This window comes from Jatropha curcas, chromosome 6, assembly GCF_041381405.1.
Source record: "Jatropha curcas cultivar XTBG-Jc1 chromosome 6, XTBG_Jcur_1.0, whole genome shotgun sequence".
NCBI lineage: Eukaryota > Viridiplantae > Streptophyta > Magnoliopsida > Malpighiales > Euphorbiaceae > Jatropha > Jatropha curcas.
Window position 1 is genome coordinate 6,746,556 of NC_143156.1, and position 20,849 is coordinate 6,767,404.

A 20,849-nucleotide genomic window follows, 5' to 3' on the forward strand; every position below is an offset into this window, starting at 1 on the left:
ATGGAAGCGGGTGGGATTTGGTGGATACCTGACCTGCAAAAACTCATTTAAATTGGATATTGATTAAACGAGTGTCAGACGAGTATGAATATCAAATCAACTACCTATTGTGGTTTAAATATTCACGTACCCTCTATCTACTAAAATCTACTATTTAATTTGAAAATTTTAATATAATAAAATTGAAGTAAAAATTTAAGTGCACGTTCGACTTAATATTTTATTAAAACTAAAATCAATTAGACCCAGGTTCAAAGTTCCGAACCCTCTATCATCAAATGCTAGAGAATTAATTACTTAAATAAAATATTAAACAACTAAAGTTTTAGAATTGTTCTTCATTTATACTTTTCTTTTTCTAGTCCCGCCCTTTAATCTCATCTCCATCTTCCAAGGCTCGACCAACTTCAATATAATAAACTTGATGAGATATTACACATATAAGCACAATGGATTTTCATGGGTATTCTACTCACTCCAAACCATTTAAAGTGAGTTTGGGTAATAGTTAAATGGACAGATGTGGTTGTGAGTACGTGTACTTCAAAAGGAATTTTTAACGGTTTCTGACGAATATGAATATCGAAATATTTAAGCGGATTGGGTATCCGCCTCACTTACATTCCCAGTTGTGAGGCCTTACTTGGGTGACTAAAGCTGAGCCCGAGACCTGAGTCCTAAGGCTCAAAAGAATCCAAGTTTTCATTACTAGCGTAAAGTTCTTACAGGGATTTCTTGTCTGCATGATAGCTTCTACAATCCCAAGTTTTCAACTGACTTGAAAAAAGAAAACTGAAAGACAGAGATTCGGAAAACTGAAGGCCGGTCTGAAAGGCCGTCTTGATGGTGTTCAAGCTCTAAGACCAAATCTTTTAATTGTTCCCATGGTGGAAATCCTTTTCTACCTTCTAATCCAGCAACCAAGTCTACTACATAAGCCAATTTTATATTTTACAATGAGCAATGGGAGATGGAGATCATTATGCATTGATATGAATGTGGACAGTGTCTCTGGTGTCATGTTCTGTAAGTTTATAATTCAAATAAGTGGAGGAATTGGTGAGTGGGCCTTCAACAGTTATGTCGTAATCTCCATAAAAAAGTGAAACTTCAAAGGATCCTTCACTGTCTGCTTTAATTTCCGCTGTCTGAAATTTCCACCCACTGATCAACTTATCCACAACATATCCTGATCGAGTATTCCTGAAATTTATGTCTGCCAATGTCATTTTACTAAAACCTGCTACTGCTGGTCCTGGCCAAATGATAATCCCTTTCACGGCAGGATGAGAGTGGCTTTCCCTTAGTACTTGCTCCAGAATCCAGATACTTCGGCCGCATCCAATCCAATAATTCAGAACTGATAAGAGTGACGATTTCTATTAATTTATTAAAAAAAACTTGGAACAATACGTACCTGATTTGGGCTGCTGGCAACATCTACTTCTGTGAGCCATATAGGAAGTCCTAAAGAAGCTAAAGTATCCAATGAAGCTCTACGGTAAGAAAGATTTGGTTGATAAGAACCGAAATGTGCTTCCACACCAATTCCTGCTAAAATCCCTCTATTTCCGCGATTAGACAAAATTCCCTTTAATTTCCTAATATAATTTGCAGGATTTGCAACTCTGTCTCCGCTTTCTTCAATAGTATTATACTCATTCATAAACAACCTTGTTCCAGGATCAAGCTGATGAGCTATATACATAGCAGAGTCATCTTTGCCAAGCTTATACTCATAAAACCTCAAGTGTAAATTCTCATTCATTACATCCCAAGCGATTCATTTCCCTTTTGTACCTTGAAACTGCGAAGTTTATTCTTTTCTCTGCAGATACTCGTAATTGGTTAGGAGAAAGATTCTTTTCCCATGATGGTTGGTATCTTGGATCATCCCAAAATATGTTATGGCCTCGAATACGAATACCATGTACTTTTGCGAATTTCACCATTGCATCTGCAACTGCATAATTTTCTCGACCTTGTACACTTTCTGTGCTGTACCATTTGATTTCATTAGTGAATGTTGTATACTACAATCTTGAAGAAAACCAATTTTGATAATTTCTGTTGTTAATGATGACATTGTTCATGGCACATCCAAATGGGAAGCTTGACCTGGTTTGTTTAATTGATACTATTGCACCCTCCATGGTTTTGTTGGGGTGTGATATTCGGAAGTGTACATTTCTCTTTCTTTCCTGCGTATTTGAATTCAGAAATGAATTATATTGCATTTTTGATTGTCGCAAGGAAAATTTCACTAATAATAATTTGTTTCCGAAGAAAAAAAAACTTTTCAAAAAAAAAAAAAAAAAAACTTTTTTAAAACATTTTCTATAAAACTCAATTTTTGTGATGTAGTTAAAATACTGAAACCAATGGGTGAAATCCCCCTCGGGCTATCAATAAAGTACGATAAGGTCGCTTATCACCCCAATTAACACATTGTTAATAGATTGTAATTGCATTTTAGTATTTGATAAATATGTCATTTTTTATCACCTTCTGAATACTTTGGTCTTGGTGGGATGTCCATTCCTCCATTGTAAAAGGTTGTAATGAGACACTGTAAACACAAATTTCCATAGCTGTATCCTTGCTCTTGAAAATTAAGGAAAACCAAAATTATCAAAATATAAAATATTTGATTAAAATAAGGAAGTTTTGGTAATTTGCAGATTATATAATGGTCTTTATTAATTACCTCAAACAGAATATCAGCAGGACCTGATGAAAAGTTTGCAACTATACCAGCTTTAAGAAAAGACCAGCATCCATCCATTGCTGTAACTCTACCACCACGAATGAGCTCACCATTAGCTCTTCTAAACACAACAGCTACATCCTCACTTTCATTCTTGACTTGAACCCAAGCTGAACGTTACATTAATCAAGTTTAACCCAAGCTAAATGGGGTTTAACTGGGGTTTTTTTCAGAATTAATGCTGAATAGGAACTTACCGGAGAAACTGTAGAGTTTTCCTTCCTCAAGCTGAACCTTCTGTGAGAAACTGCCTAGTGAATGTTTTCTGCTATGTGCAATAATATATCCGTTTCCATGATCCTCAGAAACTCCTTTAATTTATCCTTCACCAAAGACAGTCCCACTCTCTATGCCATTAGTAAATTCTGGATTTGCTATTATTCCTCCTCCATATTGAGTTCTATGTGGCTCTTTCAGGCACTGCTCAAATAAAAATATTTCAATTTTTTAAATAATATTGCCATAATTTGTTACACTGTGAAGCAAAGTAATCTAACATTTTACTCAACAGCTGATAACAGATAGAAGTTTCATAAGTTATGTTTTGGAATTTTTTATATTAGAAGTAGCTAATTTGTATTTATATTATATATGGATTTCATTAATCTAATAAAAATAATTACTAATAAGATTATATTTTTCAAATTAATATTTTTAACCATTTTATTTATAATTCATTTTAGTTAAGTATTTTTATTTATATAATACATTAAAATAAAAAATAATATATTTGCCTTAAATTCTTTTAAAAAAATATGCATTATGAATTATAATATATAAAACAGTTATACTCTTAATAACCACCATGGAAATTTTACTAAAGGTCAATATTTTATGAGCTAACCTCTATCCTCTACCAACTATCAACTCTCAGCATTATCAGCTGCTATGAAAAGCTACACCAAACGAGCCTACAATCACTGGATTTTATTCTTGGGTATACATTTTACTTTAGAATTCTAGATAAGTGATAATAAATCTTGGCGTTTTATATAAATATGGTCAGATATTAAGCGGAGATTACTCGAGGGAAAGAGCAACATTTTATAAATATGTTCTATTCTCGAAGTTTGGAAATTACGTACAAAATTCTGCATCCATTATTTCATAGTGGTATTTATTTTTAGTCGAATTGAATTAATGATCAGTTATTTGATTTGATTCTTGTGGATCTGCCATAAAAAATATAATAAGCAAAAAATGGTATGTATTTGGGCTTATAATTCCCTGGTCAAGTGCCTGTCTCGTCCAATAAGATATTTTAGATATACCAGAAATAAAAAGAAAAAAAAAAAAAAAGCAAAAATGTTAGAACTATCTATAAAAAATAAGAAACAAAAGATTTTCTTGCCTCAGTTGTTGCAGACTAGTCGTAGGAGAAAGCTTGAATGCAATGCCCTGCAACCATTAAAGCAGGAATAAATAAACAAGCTTCCAATTGCTTGATGACATCCACAGAAGAGACAGAAAAAGAGAGAAGAGAACCTGAAAATAGAAAAAGGCATAAGAGCACCCATACATAAGCTTCCAATGATGTCCTTATCTTTCCAAAACACTAGCAGTAGCATACAAGCATTTCCGGAAATAAATCGTATGATGTTATTGAGAGAAGATAGAGTTACGAAGATTTATATCCAAGAGTAAGAGATCTTATTAGAATGATATTAGGGTCAACAATTACAAAATTACAAGATTATACTCTTGATATGATATTCACCAAATGCCACACTATTATCGTATGGATTGTAAGATCATATCCTTAATATGTTATTGCTCAAATCTCACATTATTCTAGAAAATATTGCAATTATTTTACATATTTTCCTTTCCCATTTTTATGTTTCCTTACTTGCAAAATCGGATTGGTTCAGTGTAGCTGAAAATATGAATTTCTATTTTTGGTCTTAGTTCGATTTTTTTCGCAAGAAAACTGAATAGGTTGAAATAAATAAAGTATAGCCAATCAGGTGTGGTCTGATTGGTCTTCCTATTTCTCGTAGAAGATGTACGAAATAAGAGATCTTGAGTTCGAGTCCTCTCCATCACAGAAGTTATCATCAATTTGTTGAATTTTATTCAAAAGGGAGGGCTGCCCCCCTGCTGTGTAGCCCACAATGTTATTTTGGCTCATTGAGCTTCCCATGTATGAATTAAAATCAAATTAAATTGATGTCATTTCAGTCAATTTGGTTTAATTCCTTTAAAAAGGTAAAAATTATAATATCAACTATTTTAGTTTGATTCAATTTATTTATCATAAAATCGAATTCAATTCGATTCAAATCATATTTATTTATTCAGTTCAATTTTATTCGATCTAGTAGGAATTGAAATGCTTTTGGGATTCATTTTAAATTTCACGTTTTCATGATCTGTTGATGTCAATATAAATTTAATTAAGTTCTTCTGGGTTTTATTTCCTCCTTTGCATTTAAAAAAATTAAGTTAGGTGAGGGTTTCAAATATAATTTACCAAATTTACTCTTCATTACGAAAATAATTAATTAAAAATATAAAACTTATTTACAATTTTTTTTTGAAAGGTATTTACAAATATTTTAAATATAATTATATTTGGAGTGATATAAATTAAAATATATAATCTAAGGGTGGCAAAGCAAAAACTGTTAAAATCATAGGAAGATCTACTTTTGATATTTAAATTAACCTTTGTTCTTCAATTAAATGAAATAGTGTTTCAATATTAAAGTTAGAGTATTATTAAATTTAACAGTTTTAACCCTTTTTATTTTATCCGTAAATACTAAATAATTATGACAATTAACTATTTAGTCCCTCGCTTAATTGCAAAAAGGAACTTTAAAGACCTTACTGTCCTTAGGGAAGAATAAGTGGTTTTTGAAACCAATATAGGGATGTGGTAGTAATTTCAATGAAATTTCAGAGACTAAATAATTAATAATCCAATACTATATCGTTGTTTCAATCAATTTTCCCATCAATTATTGTAAAAAAATTATATTCCTTTGGTTTGGATCATCTTAGCCATGCCTTTCCCATCACTTCTTTTTTTTTACTTGAACAATGAAAAGAAGCAAAATAAACACCAGAATTGAAAACGAAAGGTGAATGTTTCGGAAGAAAGAAAATCAATTTATTGATTTATATAAAAGGTTGCTTTCCAAGCAACTATACAAGCCAAAGTTTATTTTTTTAACTAGGAATTCAAAGATGGCGTCAGAAAGCATTGACATGAACCTGAAGAGTATCTCCGGTGTCATGTTCTGTAAGTTTATAATTAAAATAAGTGGAGGAATTGGTGAATGGGTCTTTAATAGTTATGTCGTAATCTCCATGAAAAAGTGAAACTTCAAAGGATCCTTCACTATCTGCTTTAATTTCTGTAGTCTTAAATTTCCACTCATTAAACAACTTATCCACAACATCTCCTGATGCCGTGTTCTTGAAATTTATGTCTGCCAATGTTGTGTCAGCAGTACCTGCTGCTGCTGGTAGTGCCCACATGATAATCCCTTTCACACCAGGATGAGAGTGCCCTTCCCTTAGAACTTGCTCCAAATGCGATGCCTGCACCCAAAGGAAAAATAGGATTTAGGATTGTTAACTTTTTACAAAATTCTATCTTAACCCCCCTAAAAGCTACTTAAAAACATGCTGTAGAATATGGCTTGAAGCTGGTAAAGCACCTTTCAGTGAGTATTCGCTTCCCTAAACATGTGGTCGAACACAGTCGGTAAACATGTTGTCGAACACGTATGGCGTGATGCCGGTAAAGTACTAAACTATTCGCTTCATTAATGAGAGAGTGTATAACCACCCATTCCAATCCTGGTAACTAACGTTTGTTTTATATATATATATATTTGGACTATCTCTAATAATTAATTGAAAAACTTGGTAGAATACCTGATCTGGGCTTCCTTTGACATCTACTTCTGTAAGCCAAATAGGCCATCCTGTGGAAGCTAAAGTATCCAAAGAAGCTCTCATGTAAGCAAGATTTGGTTGATTAGGACCAAAATGCCCTTCCAGACCAATTGCTGCTGAAACCCCATCATTACCCGGATAAGACAAGATTTCCTTAAATTTCGTAATATAATTTGCAGGATTTGCAGTTCCATCTCCACTTTCTTCAATAGTGTTGAACTCATTCATAAACAACGTTGTTCCAGGATCAAGCTGATGAGCTAAAGCAAAGTACGCAGCAGAAGCATCTTTGCCAAGCTTATCCTCAAAAAGCTGAAGTGTAAGTTCTCATTCATTACATCCCAAGCAATTAATTTCCCTTTATATCTTGAAACTACAGATCTTATTCTTTTCTCTGCAGCTACACGTAATTGGTCAGGAGAAAGATTTTTTACCCAATCCATTTGGTATTTGGGATCATCCCAAAAAATGTTATGGCCACGAACATGAATACCATTTGCTTCTGCAAATTTTAGCATTGCATCTGCATCTGCATAATTTTCTTGACCTTGTACATTTTCTGTACTGTACCATTTCATTTCGTTGGCGAATGTTGTATACTGGAATCTTGAAGCAAACCAATTTTGATAATTTTTGTTGTTAATGATGACATTGTTCATGGCACATCCAAATGGGAAGCTTGGCCTGGTTTGTTTAATTGATACTATTGCACCTTCCATGGTTTTGTTGGGGTGTGATAATTGGAACTTTACCTTTCTTTTTCTTTCCTGCACATTTGAATTCAGAATTAGATATTGTTGAATTTTCTTAAAGAGAATTTCACTACTAAAAATACATTTATCTCCAGAAAATAACTTAGCTTGAGTGATTGAAGTGTATTTTTTTTTGTTTTTCAAATAAAATAATTTTCTGTTATTTGGCTGCAATATTGAAAATTAATTAAAAGAGTATGAAAATTTTTAATTTGTAAAACTAAATGATTAAAATTATAAAAATTCATATTTCAAAAATTAACAGTTAAATATAAAAAAAAAACATAAAAATAATAAATTATTTTTCCTTTTTTTTTGAGAATGAATTATTTTTCCTTTTTAGTAATTGATAAGTATATCATTTTTAATTACCTTGTCAATGCTTTGATCTTGGTGGGATCTCCATTGCTCCATTGTAAAAGGTTGTAATGAGACGCTGTCAACCCAAATTTCCAAATCTGTATTATTGCTCTACAATAAGAAGGAAACCAAAATTATCAAATATAAATATTTGATCAAAAATTAAAAAATAAATAAAGCAAAAAATCAGGGAGGTTTTAGTAATTTATCCATTATATTATGGTCCTTGTTAATTACCTTAAACAGAATATCAGCAGGACCTGATGAAAAGTTTGCAACTATACCACCTTTAAGAAAAGACCAGCATCCATCCATTGCTGTAACTCTACCACCAGGAATTAGCTCCCCACTAGCTCTTCTAAAAACAACAACTACATTCTCACTTCCATTCTTGACTTGAACCCAAGCTGAGTATCACATCAATCAAGATTTACTTAAACCTTTCCATATAAAACTATTATTCAATCAGAAAAAATTAGCCAGCAATATTTTTTACAGAAGAGGAAAATGATTGTTAAGGCTTGATTTAAGTAATACTGAATAGGAACTTACCAGAGAAACTGTAGATTTTTCCTTCCTCAAATTGAACCTTCTGTGAGAAACTGTCTAGTGAATGTGTTCTGGTATGTGCAATAATATATCTGTTTCCCTCCTCAGAAACTCCTCCTTTAATTGCTCCTTTACCAAACACACTCCAACCCTCTATGCCATTAGTAAATTCTGGATTTGCTATTATCCCTCCTCCGTATTGAGCTCTTTGTGGCTCTTTCAGGCACTGCTCAAATAAAAATATTTCATTTCCTTATATAAATTGCCGTAAAAATAAGCAAAAGTGGTAAATCTTTGTCTGTCTGGTGAGACAGATATTTCTGATATTACCAAAAAAAAAAAAAAAAAAACGAAAGAAAATATTTTCTTGCCTCAGTTGTTGCATAATAGTCATAGGATAAAGCTTGAATCCCATGCCCTGAAGATAGAAAAAGGCATAAGAGGACTAATACATAAGCTTCTGGTGATGTCCCCATTTCCTGAAATAACGTTACAGTTAAAAAGATTATATTCATTAAACAAGAGTAAAATATATAGATAAGCAATTAATATGGTGCTTGAGTTTCTTCTGAGGAGAAGGAATGAAATATTAAAGGCCTTCTTTCGGTTTCGAATCATATAGAAGAAATGAAATACAACTCCAAATCATATACATAGGCTTTAGGAATGGATTTGGGGATAAAATATAATTTCAATTCATACAAATTTGTTATTTTTCTTCCAGTGGAACACATGAAGGTTTTGATAAAATCAAAACAAAGAATACAATGAACGAACATAAAAAGGGCAAACCTTAGTCCCAAATTAGTTCGGATGGATTGTGTGAATTCTTTTGTTTCTAATATCTGCTCTGATCAAATTAATATCAAAGCAAAGCAAAATGGCTGTGCGAAATAGATAGATAGTGTATCCTATCTCTTCTTATCTATGCATTCTCTAGACGTGAAATTTACTTGGAGTTATTTATAGGAGTCTTCGGAACTCAAATTCCAAAATTGAATTAAAATTTATTTGATTCGTTAATTTTATAACATAAACTATTATCAATATTTGGAAATAACTATCCTTATGTTATTGATATCACAGGTCTTTGTCAATGTCTAAATACTTCAGGTCAATTTTGCTGAAATCATATATTTTGAAACGCTTAGCGATCTCCTGCTGCTAGTCCTTGAAAGCCCAGTTCGGTTGAAAGCAGAATCTCATATTTTCTAAACCAAATGTTGCTTTCACTCTGAATATCACTCCTTCTGGTATTTTTTTCTTGGATTTTGTCGTCTCGAAAACTTTGACCAGTGACTTTTGGTATTGTTTCTTGGATTTTGTTGTCTCGGAAACTTTGACCAGTGACTTTTGGTATTGTTTCTTGGATTTTTTCATGATTTGGTGAATGCAATTCTGCTTTGCTGCAACTTCTTTTCAGCGTTACAACAGGAACTTCTACTGGCAAAGAAAATGCAGTGTAAAAGCCATAAGTGGTGGTGGAAGTAAGTGACAATGATTTTCGCACTAAATCGCAACAAGTAATATAGAATGAGTAGGACATTGTTCCCACGAGAATTGTTTACCAAGTACCAAATGTTAACCTACTATTATTTAAAGAACGATTTAGGGAAATTAATTTTAGAAACTAAATTTAACAAATAAAGATAATAAAAAGAAATCAAGCAAACAATTTTTGATTAAAAGAAATCAAGGATTAAAGACTACTAGGAATTTTAACTTCATTTAATTCTATCAAATTTATTTTATTAGTTCGTTAAACAATTTTAATTGTTCAAGTAGGAGAAACAATCCTAAAATCACTAACAAGCTCTCCCGATGTATTGTTAGCTTTTTTAACCCGATCCAATTACCTATCTTCCAATAGTGCAATCAAACATGAATCAAATTATTGCGTTTTATGGTTTGTTTATGACTTCATAACCTAAAGTTATTAACTTATGAAAACCCCCCATGAGTGAAACCACCCATGAGTGAAACCATATAGCTTCCACATCAAGTTATTATTCTCATGTAATTTATTACCTTTTTCATATCAAAAACCCTTCTCCCGATTGTGATTAATGAAATAAATTAATCCAGGAGAGAAACTCTGCCTGGAAGCATTAAGCTATATAGTAAATTATACTTTGAATAAAGAAAAATAAATCTAATATTATAAATTAGAAAAGAAATTAAGCTACTTCAAATCCCCAATGTGAAAGTTTAGTTCGACATAGTAATTAAATAAAACTCAATTAAACTTGATAATAATTTCATAATCAATGTGAATAATGAAAAGCAAAAACAAGATTAAGAGTTTAGAGATAAAAATTAGTCAAATAACGTGGACGGCTTTCTTGAATCTTGACACAATGCTTAATCACTTAAAGTCTTAAAGGGAGAAAAATAATAGAACAAAAGATTATAGAACCAGAGATGCCTCTTACATTGAATTGGTTCTCTCTTTATATAGACTTCCTGGGAGAAAATCTTAGTTCGTTTAGGAAATAGAATCTTCATTAAGTAAGAAACCTTTTGGAAATAGGAAATTAGAATTTCTTCTCAATTAGGACTCCCTTATATGCCTAAATAGGATTAGAAGTTGATCTCCACATCAGAAAATCACCTTATGTGGGCCTGTGTAGGTAGTAGGGATTGGCTGGCATTCGCAACCCAAAATAAAACTTCATTCGCAACACGGGCGTGCTGTGTGGCACGGTTAGGGCGTGCCGGAGCCTGAATTCTAGAGATGGTTCAGCATGAGCCGTGCTCAGGGGCTCGTCTCGAGAAGAATCTGTGAGACGGGTGTGCCACGTAGCACAGCTAGGGAGTGCTAGGCTCTGAGTCTTCATGATGGAATGCAGCATGGACCGTGCTCAGGTAAGCACGCCTTTGGATAAATGTCTTCTTGCGGCACGGGAGTGCCATCTAGCACGGCTAGGGCATGCTAGACTCTGAGCCTCCATACTGATTTTCCTTGATTCCAGCACGGGAGTGCTGAATTGCACAGCTTAGGCGTGCTAGAGCCTGAGTGTTCTGCTTTAATTTGCTCTTTTTTTGCGCCAAAATCCTACAAATTTCCTTAAGATCAAGCAAATTATGTTTCAAGGAAGTTTTGATGAAAAATATAAATAAAACTTAATAAAAAGCTAACTAAAGTAATAAAAACCATTAAAGATCCTAATAGAAATTATATTTAAAATACTATAAAAATAACACTGCTGCTTTGCTTTAGTGGAACAGCAAATGCCTGAACCAGAATTTTGACTGCCTGAAGAGCACTGAGAATTTGGATCAGCAACTTTGAGGCTGAGTAGGCCACTGTCAGGTTGTGAGTGATGGAAAATGATCATTTCCTTGTGAGTTCAATTCAAGAAAGGTATTATTGAAGGAATCAATCCATATTAGACCCTCTGCGCCGCGGATAGAGTTGACCACTAGTTGAAGTTTCTTCAAAGAGTGATTAACTTTCTTGATTTTTCAAGAAGGCCAACGATTGATTCCATGTTGCCTGCATATCCTTTTCAGTGTAGTGGGGCAAACTGCAATTGATAAAAATAATAAAAAAAAGAAGTTAGATTAGTTGAGTGCTTATTTTTCAATGAGGCTCAAAGTAGTTTTTGCATTTTTTTACCTCCACTGCTCTTAGCAGCATCTTTAAGGCTCCCAGCGAAATATTGTCGAAGAATTTGCAAGCCGATTGTCTTTTCTGCCTTAGTCTGTCTATTTTCACCTGCTCTTAAGTTTTTGCTCAATGAGAAATCTATACCAACAGAAGAATTTTCTTTACGCTCATCAACAACACCAAATTTAAGTGCAGAACTTTCTTGAAGTTGTTCAAACTCCGAAAATGCTGATTCATTATTATCCCAATGACTTATAATCTTGAACTCTTCTTCAGGCTCTTCTTTCAGACATTCCCATGAAACAAAAGCAAAATTTTCCTTTTCTTTGTCCATAATAACATGGAAATTCCTGCAACACTGTTGTATCACAATAGGCAAGAAATCCCACATATGCTTTTGCTCTTCAATATCTTGGCAATCTCTTGGCAAGAATAGCTCTAAGACAAATTCAATCGAACCGGTGTATATGTTTGCAAGAGGAATTGCCAAAGCTGCACGCAAATTATCCATCGTGGCATGGTGAGAGAGAGGATAACTTGTTTTGCTAAAGGAGGTTACATCAGTAGCAAACAATTGCTTGTTTCTTGGGAACGCTTTCCTTACGATCCCTTGATCAAGAAATAAGTATTGCGTGGAGCATGCTTTATAGAATCCGAAAAGATCACTATCAGCCATGTAGCAAACAGAATCGACAGTTGATATATAATAATCATACTTCCCTGAAACCTGCTCGCATTCATTTTTGCCTCGGCGGTTACATAATGCCCATGTCAAAGCTAAAGGCAAATTATTAGTCTCACAGACAGATTTTAAAATCTTTAATATTTCTGTAATTGCAATTTGGTAGAATTCATTGCAAGTCTGTTGAAAATAAAGCATATTTATTAATGCTGTTATATCATTAGCAAAACCATAAATTTCAATTAATTTTATAATGTCAAATTACCTTTATACAAAAAGGAAAGAAATCTTGCGAACTCTTTAGATCGACAGCCTGCAAAATAACAAGTATCATTTTGTCAGCCCATATATATTTATATATACATAAAAGAAAAGAAAAGGAAAGGGAAAACAAAAAAGAAAACAGACCTCAAGAGCTTTACAGACAATTTCTAGTTCTAAATGATAATTGATCTTCTGAGTTGTCGTTACAATCTCAACAACAGCCAAGCAAGTTCCACTTTCTTGTTCGAAAACCGGCAATGCAAGACACCCACTAATATTATACAACTGAGCACAATATTTTCGCGGACATTCATCATTCCTGAAGAATCTAACATCAGGAGTCCATTCAGGAAACTTTTCCAGGAAACTCGTCCAGGCAACCCAGCTGACTCTTTTGAGTCCTCAGCTGTGAGATGAAATGCTTTCGAAATATTTCTGTAACTTTCCAAACTCCAGCAACTCGGATTAAGAGAATAAGGCAGGTCAGTAGCAGTAAGCACATTTTGACCTGCTATTTTTGTAGGCACCCATATTTGAATAAGCACATCTCTATGTTCCACATATTCTTTCAAGTAGTCAATAGCTAACGTTAATCTATCTTTGACAGAACAATATGGTTCTATCAAAAATTTTCTTGTGCGGGATTCTTCACCTTGAGATTGTACTAAACATGTGTCAGTCTCAACAACACATTTCCCAATTCCAGAATAAACTGGAGTTGGGTTGTCAAACAGGTTTTCCATTTCTTTTCGAGAAAACTGATGATATGAGTCCAAATATTGAACGCTAGAAATGAAGGGAGCTGACTCCAAGAAATTGACCTTATCAGTGGTCCGCAGCCAAGATCCATGAGCAAAAGGTTTATCTATAAAATCCAAATCCACAGAAGTGCTCGAGAATGTAGAATTAATTAGTGCAGAAGCACCCCTATCCATTCAACCTGTCAAGTCCAAATTGAAAAGATTGTCATGAACCAGAAGACCTTCGAACAGTGAAGTTGAAAAACAAAAAGAGGAACTTCCAGGAAGAATTGGTATTGCTGATATCGAAGGATCCCAAATGCTCAAGTTGCTGAAATATCGTCAATTAAAATTTGTCTTGAGAAACTGCAATCACAAATTCATTTCAGAGGCAGAAACCTGCCACATTATATATAATCATAATAAACCAACACACAAACATATAGTACACAAACAAATTTTCATAAGAATAATAAAGCATATATATTTTTTTATTGCCTTGAATTAATCCAATATATCTCTAACAAGCTCTGGATAAATTTGGAACGAAAGAGAGGACACATTTCCATGTCTTTACCGCAATTGGGTTCTTTTTGTTTCTTTATTTTTGGGCTCTGGTAACATTTTTTTTTAAATCAATTTGCAATTTTGCCCTGAATTTCTGGTAGAGATTGAAGTTAAAAATGAAACAAAGCTGGATACTGTTGATTTTTCAAAAAATTTTATTTTGAGTTTGAACTCAATCTAGACAATACTAGTGAGCTCCCATTGGGATCGCACTCCTAAACTCATGATTACTAAAACATCTTAAGACTACTAAAAAAGTTTTTTTGATCTAAAGTGATTCTCATAAATTACAAATGGTTCTCGTCTGGTGTAGAAATAAGTTGAGTTTCGAATATTAATTTGAATTATCTGTACCGAAATCCATTTAAAATTTGTTCATGATTTGGTTTGATTCAATATAAAAAATTTAATCAAACCAAACTAATAATGATGATCTATAAAATTTTAAACCTGAACCAAACCATAAAGAGTACTCAAATCGAATCGAATTGTACTCGCAGATATAATTTGGATTATTTTATATGAATTTAATTTAGTTCGTGCTGTTTGTAAAGTATTCAGCTATTCATTTTTACAAAAAGAAAATAACAAAAAATTGCTCCGTTAATAATCTTTTATGAATAAGAAAACACTTATTCATATATTAATATGTGCTAAATATACACAAACTTTTAAGTGAGGATTAAATTTTTTGAATAAAGTGAGAAATTAATTAAGTTATTCAACGTGAACATAACTTACCAAAAAGCAAAAAGTTAAATGAAAAAAAAAATTACTTTTAAACTATAAAATGAACAAACGTTTCAACTTTTTATATTTTCTAAATCAAATCAAACTATTAATTTTTAAATTCGTTTAAACAATTTATAATGTTGATGAACACTTCTTAACTCATCCATAATTAATCTATTTAAATTACTCATTTCACTAATCAAACTAAATTAAAAACCGACAGATTACTTATTCAATAACGAATCTAAATCCATTTAATCTAAATAAAATTAACAAAAATCTTTAAAAAAACTAAAAATAAATTTCAACAAGAAAAAAGAGAAAATATTGGCTGAGTTTTCAAAAAAAAAAAAAAAAAAAAAAAAAAAAAAAAAAAAAAAAAAAAAAAAAAAAAAAAAGAGAAACCGAACGGGTTAGAAAATTCGAGTTGAATTTTATTTTTAAAACCTGTCCATCTTTAAATGACTTGCCCTATTTGAATTGGATTGGGATGGATAACGGACGGAGCAGGCGTAATTGCATGCCATCCTTAGAGCAACTCTAATGTGACTGGTTTGTGGCTTATATGATATCTTAAACAGAAGACGTTAACAGTGATATGACTATAAGTCTATTTGTGAAAATTGTATTTGAAAAGAGACTTTCTAATGTATCCCGATCAGAATAGGATTTTACGATGATGTATATTATTTTTTTTTTAAAATTATATCTAATTAAAATAAAAGAAAATAAGTTGAGCTTTAGAAGTTTAGCGTGAGAGAAGATGGTGAAAAAGAAAATAAAATTATTAGTAAAAAAAAGAATTAAATAGCTGAGTCACTAACAAAAAGAATTAAATAGCTGAGTCACACTGTCTAACAGACCTTCTGAAAGTAGAGACTCTGGTTTACAGTGTTTAGTTTTTTTTTTTTTTTTTTTTTTTACACGTCAATTTAATAGATTGAATAAACAGTAGCATAGGAAAAGATATTGTTGTTCTGATTTGACAATCAGATAAGTCTCAATCCACAATCCACAATCCCGTTGGATTTGCTGTTAGATATCATCTAAACTGTACTATGTTGAATAGATTCAGATGAACACAATTCAGGTAAAAATTATAAAACTGGTTGGTGAATGTTTCTGAACGATTAAGCCTAAAAGAATGACAAATCAACAACAAGTACATAAGCCAAGGAAATAACAGATATTAACAGATAAGTACATATAATGCTACAGCCTGAGAATAGAAAAGACGATTTCAAATAAGATCAAACCCATAAAAAAAAGACATGTAATGTCATATAGGCTAGTGAGTGAAAAATCTAACATAACAAGGCAATAAATATATGAACAGGATTGAGCAAGCTTGAGAGAACAATGAACAAATCAATGAATAATAGAAAGAATGAATAGAAGTCGCAGAGAGATCAATCATTCTCTGCTGCATCTCAAAATCGTAATACTCTGTTATGTCTTATGTCTGCTGTACAAGAGAATATTTAAGATCTATTGGACAAATAACTAACTATGGGTTTAGCTAAGAATACTGGGCTGTGATGATTATTGGGCAATGGTGTTGTGATATTTAATATGGACAGACTGTAACTGAAATATCTCCTATACCCCCTCCTCAAGCTGGTGTTGGGGAGAAGTCAACCAACCCAAGCTTGGAAGAAAATGACTGAAATATGGTTGTGGATAGGGGCTTAGTGAACACATCTGCAAGCTGCAAGGTTGAAGGTAGGTAAGGTGTGCTAATGAAGCCTAAGAGAAGCTGGGATCTGACAACATGACAATCAATGTCTATGTGTTTGGTCCGTTCATGAAAAACGGGGTTTGCAGCTATGTGAATTGCGGCTTTGTTGTCACAATGAAGTGGTATTGGTTTTGGGATGGTAATGTGGAAATCAGAGAGAAGGGAATGCAGCCATTTGATTTCACAAACTGTTGTAGCCATGGACCTATACTCGGATTCTGCAGAGGACCTGCTTACAGTGTTCTGTTTCTTTGATTTCCATGATACCAAAGCAGTGCCTAGGAAAATACAGTATCCTGTGGTAGACTTTCTAGTATCAGCACATGATGCCCAGTCTGCATAAGAAAAAGCTCTTAGCTTCATGTCATTCTGTGATGGAAGGAATAGGCCTCTATAACTCGTGCCCTTCAAATACTTGACCACAGTTAATGCAGCCTTAAGGTGTTGTTGATCAGGTGATTGCATGAACTGACTTAGCTGCTGGACAGCAAAGCTAATGTCAGGTCTTGTTAGTGACAAATACAGAAGTCTGCCAACAAGTCTCCTGAAAACATCGGGATTTTGGAGAGGAGATCCCATGTCTGAACTGAGCTTCAGTCCCTGAATAAAAGGGCTAGAGCTTGGTTTTGCATTCTGCAATCCAGAATCTTTGATGATATCTATGATGAACTTGTGTTGAGTGAGAAGAATCCCTTCAGTTGATCTGGCAATTTCAATACCAAGAAAATATTTTGCATATCCCAGGTCTTTTATAGTGAATTTGTGATGCAGATAGTCTTTGAGGTCTTGAATGAGCTCCTCGGATGGTCCTGTTATAATGCAATCATCAACATAAACCAAAATAGCAAGAAAGGAATCGCCTTTGCCTTTTGTGAACAGGCAGTTGTCAAACATGGACTGTTGAAAACCTTTAGAAATTAAGCTTGCAGAAAGTTCCTTGTTCCACTGTCTCCCTGCTTGCTTTAATCCATAGAGAGATCGCTGCAATTTACATACTTGGCCTGTGTGAGCTTTGTCATAACCTGGTGGGACTTGCATGTATATAGTTTCATCAATGGACCCATGCAAGTAGGCATTGTTGATGTCTAGTTGATGAACAGACCAAGCTTTAGCTGCTGCCACAGTTAAGAACACTCTTACAGTTACTAACTTTGCCACAGGAGAGAAGGTCTGGTTGTAATCTAGACCCAGCAACTGACTGTAACCCTTTGCCACAAGTCTGGCCTTGTATCTATCAATGCTTCCATCTGGTTTATACTTGATCCTGTATATCCACTTACATCCCACAGGTTTGACATTAGGAGGTAAATCAGTTAGTATCCATGTATTGTTATTTTCAAGAGCAGTTAACTCTTAATGCATGGCATCCACCCAATTTTTATCATTTTTAGCTTGATTATAATTGCTAGGTTCCTTGACTTTAGACACATGTGCAACAAAGGTTTGGTGTGAGGGTGTGAAATGAATAGAAGCTGGTGTTTGAGTGGATGAGATGTGAGAAACCACAAAGTCTTGTAACCAGGTTGGTGTATGTTTGGTTCTTATGCTTCTTCTTAAAGCAGGAGCCTGTATTGGATCTTCTGATAAAGATTCAGGAATGGTTGGTTGGGTAGTAGCTGGTTCAGTAGAACTGGGCTGTGATGTGCTTTGTGGAGACAAATTTGATGTTCTATTATCTAAAGATGAGGGAGTTGTATTATTTTCTGTGATTGGAGGGGAGGGTTGTATTGGTAAAGTATTTCTGGGTGAATCTTGCTGAAAAACATCAAATGTGGTTGTGGGAAATGAAATTGGGGATAGATATGTATCATGAATGCAAGCTGGTAGTGTAAAATTGGTTATGGTTTCGGGTGTTTTGTGGTGAAAAGGGAAAGTGGTTTCAATAAAGATTACATCTCTTGAATGGAATACAGTTTTGGTACTGAGATTGTACAACCTATACCCTTTATGCTGTTGAGAATAACCAAGGAACACACAAGGGTGGGCTCGAGGCTCAAACTTCAGTTTGTGTGGCAGTGTATTAGTTGAGTAACATAAACATCCAATGACTCTGAAGTGGGAATATTCTGGAGGTTTATTATATAATCTTTCATAGGGTGTTTGCCATTTGAGATTTTCAGAAGGAATTCTATTTGATATGTAGGTTGCAGATAACAAGGTTTCATACCAGAATTGGGTTGAAAATTTGGCTTGGTGGAATATAGCTCTAGCAATATTTATTAAGGTTCTATGTTTCCTTTCCACTACTCCATTCTGCTGAGGAGTATGTACACAAGTTCTTTGATGAATAATGCCTTTTTCAAGAAAAAATTTTTGACATTCAGAATTTATGAATTCTAAGCCATTATCAGATCTGAAGATCTTGATATTTTGTTGAAATTGTGTAAGAATTAACTGGTAAAAAGATTTCAAGGCAGATGGCACCTGAATCTTGGTTGTTAACATGTAAGTCCAGCAGTATCTGCTGTAATCATCCACTAAAGTCAACATATACACTGCATTTGTAAGAGATTTAACACTGTATGGTCCCCATAAATCCATATGAACAATCTCAAAAGGTTTTAAGGTAGAAATTTGACTAGTGAAAAAAGGTAATCTGGTTTGTTTAGCAATAGGACAAACAGGACATGCCATATCCACAAAATCACAGTCATGTACATCATTTACATGTTTCAATCTCTTATTAGAGATATGACCTAATCTAGCATGCCACAACATTGCCAGATGTTTATTATGACTATTACATTGAGCTACCACATTGTTTCCCTTATTGTGAATGAAAGAGTCTTTTGTCATGTAGTATAGATCTTCATATACTTTTCCCACTGCCAGTAATTCCTCAGTCTGTAAATCCTGGAATAAGCAGTATTCAGGAAATGAGTGTACAGACAAATGACATGTTTTGGTGAGTAAGTTTACTGAAATAAGGTTGCAGCTGAAGGAAGGCACATACAACACATTGTGTAGAGTAATTCTATTATTCAATTTAATATTTCCAATGTGAGTAACCTGTCTGGTAGAATTGTCAGGTAATCTAATGGTTTTGGGAGGGTTCAATTTTTGTACAAGGTCAAAGAATGATAGATTAGCAGTGATATGGTCTGTTGCACCTGAGTCTATTATCCAGTTACTTTTGCAATTAAAATCAATGCTATAAATGACAGAATTGAGTAAGGTACCTGCAAAATGAACATTCCTGATGTCGGCATCAACTTGCTCCGTCTGATAATCCATTTGCTGCTGCAGAGGTGTATCATTCATCTGAACTGCATTCACCGTGTTTGTTCCAGTCATGTTGATTCCTTTCTTCTTTTGTAATTCAATGAACCAGTCTGGATATCCATGAATTTTGAAACAGTTATCTATGGTATGGCCATTCATTTTGCATTTGGGGCAATATTTGTCTTTCTTGTCTTCCTTTCTGTTGTAGTATGGTTTCCTGTTACCAGTTGCACCTGAATTGTTGTAATTGCTGTTGTAGTTCCTTCTAGCTAACAATACTGTTGAAGTTTCACTAGATTCCACAGTCAATGTATTTACCTCTCTTTGCTTCTCAACACTTAAAATCATGGAATAAGCTTTGTTGATTGAAGGAAATGTATCCATTAAAAGGATCTGATTCTTTACATTGTCGTATTCATCACCTAGTCCCATTAGAAACTGCATTAGCCTTCTACTGTTGTCATATTCTGTAATTGTGTTTGTTTGGCAGCAACATGTAGGCAAAGGTGCCAAACACAGTAATTCATCCCATTTTCTTTTGAGATTTGTATAAAAACTTGTGACAGATTCGTTTCCTTGCTTGTAACTTGCAATTTTTCTCTCAATCTTATATATCATTGGGCCATTACACTCTCCATATCTCTGTTTTAGCTCATCCCAAAGTACTTTTGCAGTTTTGCAAAATACAAAAGCATCTGATATCTCCTTGGACACAGCATTAATGATCCACGAAGCTACCATGCTATCTGCTTGTAACCACCTCTCATATTCCTCTGACTGTGATTCAGGTTGAGCTATGGTTCCATTGATAAACCCTAACTTGTTCTTCGCCCTGAGAGCTACCATTACAGATCTGCTCCATGAGAGATAATTCTCTGGTCCTCTTAATGAAGAATTTACCAACCGAAATCCAGGAGATTCTGAGTTATTAACATGTGAAGGATCATTATCGTGATT

The 20,849-nt window shown here is 33.7% G+C and overlaps 3 pseudogenes across 2 annotated transcripts; all 3 read right to left on the reverse strand.

The window, feature by feature from the left end:
• Nucleotides 1–980: 980 nt before the first annotated feature.
• LOC149495442 (endo-1,4-beta-xylanase 5-like) lies at nucleotides 981–4,910 on the reverse strand (annotated as a pseudogene).
• Nucleotides 4,911–5,870: 960 nt separating this feature from the next.
• LOC149495443 (endo-1,4-beta-xylanase 5-like) lies at nucleotides 5,871–9,287 on the reverse strand (annotated as a pseudogene). The gene is made up of 7 exons (XR_016321184.1): nucleotides 9,130–9,287; nucleotides 8,709–8,816; nucleotides 8,341–8,563; nucleotides 8,026–8,195; nucleotides 7,801–7,899; nucleotides 6,656–7,443; nucleotides 5,871–6,316 (listed from the first exon to the last, which is right to left on the reverse strand). The product of XR_016321184.1 is annotated as an endo-1,4-beta-xylanase 5-like (transcript).
• Nucleotides 9,288–10,639: 1,352 nt separating this feature from the next.
• LOC105650854 (protein NLP2-like) lies at nucleotides 10,640–13,828 on the reverse strand (annotated as a pseudogene). Its single transcript, XR_016321183.1, has 4 exons — nucleotides 13,038–13,828; nucleotides 12,895–12,942; nucleotides 11,957–12,809; nucleotides 10,640–11,864 (listed from the first exon to the last, which is right to left on the reverse strand). The product of XR_016321183.1 is annotated as a protein NLP2-like (transcript).
• Nucleotides 13,829–20,849: the final 7,021 nt, after the last annotated feature.